This window comes from Diabrotica undecimpunctata, chromosome 8, assembly GCF_040954645.1.
Source record: "Diabrotica undecimpunctata isolate CICGRU chromosome 8, icDiaUnde3, whole genome shotgun sequence".
NCBI lineage: Eukaryota > Metazoa > Arthropoda > Insecta > Coleoptera > Chrysomelidae > Diabrotica > Diabrotica undecimpunctata.
In genome coordinates this window covers 28,097,401-28,103,400 of record NC_092810.1, presented here as the reverse complement: position 1 = coordinate 28,103,400, position 6,000 = coordinate 28,097,401, and positions in this window count along the sequence as shown.

The following is a 6,000-nucleotide window of genomic DNA, read 5'->3' as shown; positions in this document are numbered from 1 at the left end:
CAGCAGGAACTAGATTCGAAATATGGCAGCATCGCAAACAAGTCTTCTAAGCCAGAAAGTTCACTGGAAAACTCAACAGTTTGATGTAATTGTATTTATTTTAATTTTGTAACTAAACCAGAGATGGATCTCACGAAATATAAGAAAACCGAGGTATACAAATATGATATGTATTGTTAGATATTTCTCTCTGGAAAATTTTTTTTATTTAACTGGTACCAAATTAACGTACATGAGCTAAAAGAGTCCCTGATAAGTATATGAAGATCGTAAGAGATCTTTATAAGAGTGTAATACCTATTGTTAGGACAGCTGTAGGAGGGACTGATATATTCCACGTGATAGTGGGATTATATCAGGTCTCACTACTTAGTCCTTATTTATTTTCTTTAGGTTCAGTGAAACAGATTACAAGAAAACTACAGGGCAAGATTACTCGGTGCTTTTGATGTAGTGTTAGTATGTAATTCTGAAAGAGATTTTTAGTAAAGACCGAAACATTGGAGACAAGTTCGTGAAGAAACAACTACCATTTAAAGATGGAGTTATTACTATAAATATTTGTATAGTGAAATTATGGTGAAAAGTAATATTTTTAAGCATTTAAGATCGGTATTACAGAGTAATAAGGAAGTAAATAAAAATGCATGCAGTGGAGTTGTACTAGAATCAAGAAGGAATTAATGGAGGTAATTTTTGTGTTCTGTGATAGAAATGAAACTGAAAATAAAATTCTGTAAAACTGCCACAAGACCAACTGTGATATATGAAACTAAATGTTAAGTAGGTAGTTATAAAGAAAGAAGAACAACGTATTCATGTAGCCGATTGGCACCGAATAAGAAAAGTTGCTGGATGCAATCTCCTGCAAAGAGTAGGAAGACCAAAGAAGATGTGGTGGGAAACATTTAGAGAAATTCTGACTGCGAAGGAGTTGGCAGATATATTGACATGACTCAAGACGGAAACGTATGGAGAAATTAAGAGAATTATGACTGAGTCCTTACATATTCCTTCCTTCATATAAAAATGATCCCGACCTCACAAATATGGCTCCTGTATATGGTGAATATGTGCGGCAATATCTAGCGGACTATCGATGTTGTTATTGTTGACATTTTTTTATTTTTGATCTACACTTGAGTGCAAAAAAATCGACTCAAAATTATTTTGCGAAAGTTCGTCTCCTGTTTCAATCAAAAAAGGTGTAAATTTAAAAATATTTAGTATACAATTATTAACCTGATTATTGAGTTTTGATTTTTGGTAAATCGGGTGACGTATTACAAATAAATAATGCAATACGTAGAGAGCAGGTCAGAATTTGACTCATTGAAATCGACACGCGCCGAATTAAGTCGTTCGGTGAACATCGTAAGCATCAATTTCCATAGCAATCCACTAATACATCAGTCAATTAAGTTCGGAACTTCATAACAAATGGATACCACTTCCGTCAAAGCAGCTCAAGCAGTAGCATTATTGAGAGAAGACCTGAGCCAGAGAGCCGTGGCAAATCGACTAAATTTAAGCCAATCTCCTGTGTCCCGAGTGTATCGTCGGTACCAAGATACTGGTGATTCTATCCGCCGACAAGGAGGAGGTCCTAAACGAATAACAACAGAGAGAGATGATCGATTTATTGTATCTAAATCTCTAAGAAATCGACATTTGACTGGTGCTAATCTCAAAGAAGAGCTTAGAGAGGTTCGAGGTGTCGTTACCAGCGTTTGGACAGTCAGAAGGAGACTGAAAGCAGCCAACCTGACACCAAAAAGGGCAGCTACGGGTCCCAAGCTAACTGCAGCCCAGAAGCAAAAGCGACTAGAAGTTGCTCGCGAACATCTCGATTGCGACGACTATCAATGGAGTCAGGTATTATTCTCCGACGAAAGTAGGATCTGACTACATGGCAACGACAAGAGGCGTCGAGTCTATAGAAGGCCAGGGGAACGATTTGCTCAATGTTGTATACGAGAAATTGTGTCATGTGGAGGCCGTTCTTGTATGTTTTGGGCAGGCATTTCTATGGATGGGAAAACCGAGTTGGTTTTCGTGCCTGATGGAGGACGTGGAGGAGGTTTAACGGCGGATTGTTACATCAGAGATATTTTGGAGGAACATGCGGTTCCATACGCGGGATTTATTGGTAATGCCTTTATTTTATTGCATGATAATGCACGATGACATACCGCACGAGTCACCACCACCTATCTGACAGATTGGTATACCTACAATAAATTGGCCTGCGTTGAGCCCGGACATAAATCCAATAGAGCATGTTTGGGATGAGCTTAAACGAAGGGTCCGGAACAGAAATCATACACCAAGGAGCATAATGGAATTAAGAGCTGCACTTAATTATGAATGGGAAGCAATGCCTCAAGAATTTATTAGAAAAGTCATCCGACCCATGCGAAATCGATTGAAAAGTGTAATTAGGAGTAGGGGTGGTAATATTAAATACTGAATAATTAAGAAATTCATGTTGTAACTGATGATTTCTCTGTTTATAACGTCTTTCTTGCGTTAGTTCCAATGATGAATATTTAGGAAACTCTGTTTGTATTGCTGCATATTATTTTTAAAATGCGTCTTTTAAATAATGCAATAGAAGTTTTTGTAAGTTCAATAATAAAGTTATTGTTTGCACATTACATTTTTTTTATTTTCGTAATTCTTACATTGAAACAGAAGGTGTAATCTCAAATATTGCTTTTGAGTCGATTATTTTGCACTCAAGTGTAGTACAAAATGTAGTACACTGCAAGGTCACTACGTTCATAATGTAGTTAATCAAACTCACATTTTTACATATATTTAAGGGCCGATTGTTCGAACACTAATCAAAACTTGATTGTAATCAAATATTTAATTAAAATCAAATAGGTCACATTTTGAGGTTATGTTGACTAATTTATTTTATTCAATTTTATTATTTTGCGTTTTAATTTAAAATAAACCATAATTAAACTCTTTCTGATGTTAATTTTATGTTTTTATTTACAAATTAATAATAATAATAAGCAATTTTTTATAATTTTGACAGCTGCTGTAACGTATTTGATTGTAATTAAATATTTGATTACAATCAAGTTTTAATTAGCGTTCGAATAATCGGCCCTAAGAGTAGGAGAATACATTGTTAACAGGTTGACAGTTAAAAATTGACCGAAAATATTTTTAATTCAATTAATAATAATTAATTTTTGAACAAAAATTTTATTTCGTTCATTTCTTTTTTAAATATTTAAATAAAATACGCTGCACATGACGTATACGCATGTTTTTCATATAAAATTAAAGCTAATTTTTTTTAATATGATGGTATAAGGTTGCCTGGGAAAAATTGGTCGCAAATTAGGGTTGTTAGCTGTTAAAACGCGAGATATTAAAGGTACAGTAAAATAGAGCTAGCGGGTAACGACACTGGTTTGACAACTGATAATATTATGTACAGATATGTTCATGGTTCTGTACTTATGCGTCATCATTTAAAGCAACGAAATAAACTTACTCCTAGCATCAGCAAGTGACAGAAAGTGGCTACTGCTCCGATCACGGATTATATTTAGCGGAAGGTTGTTTATTCATGATTTCATTATGGTAGGGTGCGTTGTCCATGACAATCAACGATGGTTTGGGTGTTTAAAATTGGCAAGTAATTATGTACTTATCCATGTAGTAAATATTGTACTGTTCATTTTATTGTGATAATCTAAAGTCAAGGATTTGGAACAAACTAACAAACTAGCGTCTGAAATAAAATCTTTTGCTGAACCTGCATGAACCACAATAAATATTTTTACATTATAACCACCTGGTTCACGTACACTTCTGCTGTTATCATCCAGCTATTACATCATGTTATATCTTCTAGAAAAAATCCGCGTTTCGTCTAAAAATACAACTTCTCGTGGATATGTACTAATCTTTTTTAAATTTAAAGCCCAAATCTTTTAATATTCTACTCAAAGAGGTTTTACTTGTAAAAACAATTTTTTAGCATAGCAACGCTTCATGAGTTACATGTTTCTCTAAAAATGTATTTATTTTAAAAATCCTTCTCGTAATTCTCAACAGAAAGTTGGTTTACTTACCATCCTGGTACATATTATATATTGTATTTCGGATTGCCATGTTATTGCCCTTAGGTAAATCAGTAGTTTTCGTTTTTAAACGAGGTCTGTTTTTTTCCCGAAGAAGATAAAACAGGATTTTTTTGTTTGTTTTTCGTATATTGTATACTGTTTTAACACCAATTTAAGTGCAGTTGCTACCCTCTAAAATAAAGTTTAAATATTATCAATATTCTTAATTGAAATTGAAGACAACCAGAAATAAAAAGTTCCTAATTATAAATATTTTGTTATGTAAATAAGTTGGCAAATAAATAATATTAATAATATATATGCTTGTCATCATTAAAGCTTTATAATAGTGCCCATTTGAAAATTGTACTTTTTTACGTATTCAACGGATAACAACCCTTCAACAAAGTCTTCTTCTTCTTCTTAGTCGTTAACCTGATGCAGGTATCGTGATATCATGAAGCTATTAGCTAAATTTCCCAATGTTCCTCCACGTTTTTCTATCTTCTGCCATTCTAGCACATTCTGACAATGGAGCACCAATGGTAGCAACAATATGGTCCGTGTATCGTGTGGGAGATCTACCTCTATTTCTTTTGCCTTCTACTTCTCCACCTTCAACAAAGTACTCGATTAAATTTAAAACGGGTTCTTGTGATTGCGAGGTAAGAGTTTTTCCAGGCATAATCTAAAAAATTTCAATAAAATATTTTCTTTTTGTCATCTCTTTCCCTTTTGCGGAAAACCATTCCTTAACTGTGTAAATGAGGTTAACTTTATATGTAAATTAATGGCAAAATAAAATACACTTACCATAAAATTTTAAAATCTAATATAAAATTAGTTGTGAAAACAACTGTTTGTGGAATATAAATACCAGGACAAAAAACAGCAAAAAGTCCAACAAACTGACATCCCAAAGGAAACGAACCAGAAATGTCAAAAATTGTACTTAAAATCTGAAAACGGTCCCAAGCGTCTTTTTTGTACCTATCTCTTTTCAAAGTACTGAGTCTAGAGCGTTCATAAAAATAACATGTGATTTTACTTAATAACAGGTGGTATAGAGTTTTTTCATATAAAAATGAGTGCGCGTCATTCAAGATTTACGACGTCAGAACCCCACAGCGTTGTCAAAATATCAGAATAGTTAATAAGTGAGGAATTTTTAAAATGTCAACTATTTAAGAATACAATACACTAGTCAATTGGATTTTTAAAATAAAGAAAATAATTACACTTTCAAAATTTCAAAATTGATTTTAAAAGTTAATTATTTTTAACAGCTTGAAAAATATTATTAACAGTAGATACACTTAGTTTTACGACTACTACAGAATATTTAGTTGTTTTGGCATAGCACATTCACAATACACAACAATAATTAGTTCGTAAAGCTATTAAGCTAATATATTGTGATCAAATTGTGTATGAAATCAAAACAAATAAAATTCTTACACTAAAAAAGCGGCAACACTTTAAAAAATTTTGCCAAACGCTGAACTGTCATTGAAATTTGAAGTATTCTCGTATCAGTGTATTACTTGTACGTATTACTTGACTATTAAAGTTAAACAGTTATTTCATAAAATTTATATTATTAATAATAACAAATGTTTTTGGTTATTTAATCAATATAATTCTAAAATTCCCAATATAATCATGATTATATTTTTCTGATTATTATACCATGTTGACGCCTATGAAAGATCGAGCAGTTCCGTATGGGTGTCGTGAGCTGTGTTAGGAAAATTTTAACTTTAAGGTTCATGTCCTGGGGATTTTAAATACAAGTTAGTGACGTCACTTTATATAAATTGTGACGTGCAACGTTTTTACTTTGAAAAATGGAATAGCTGGTTTGTCTTAAGTTTTATGCGTGGAAAACAATAATGCTAGAAAAAAGTAC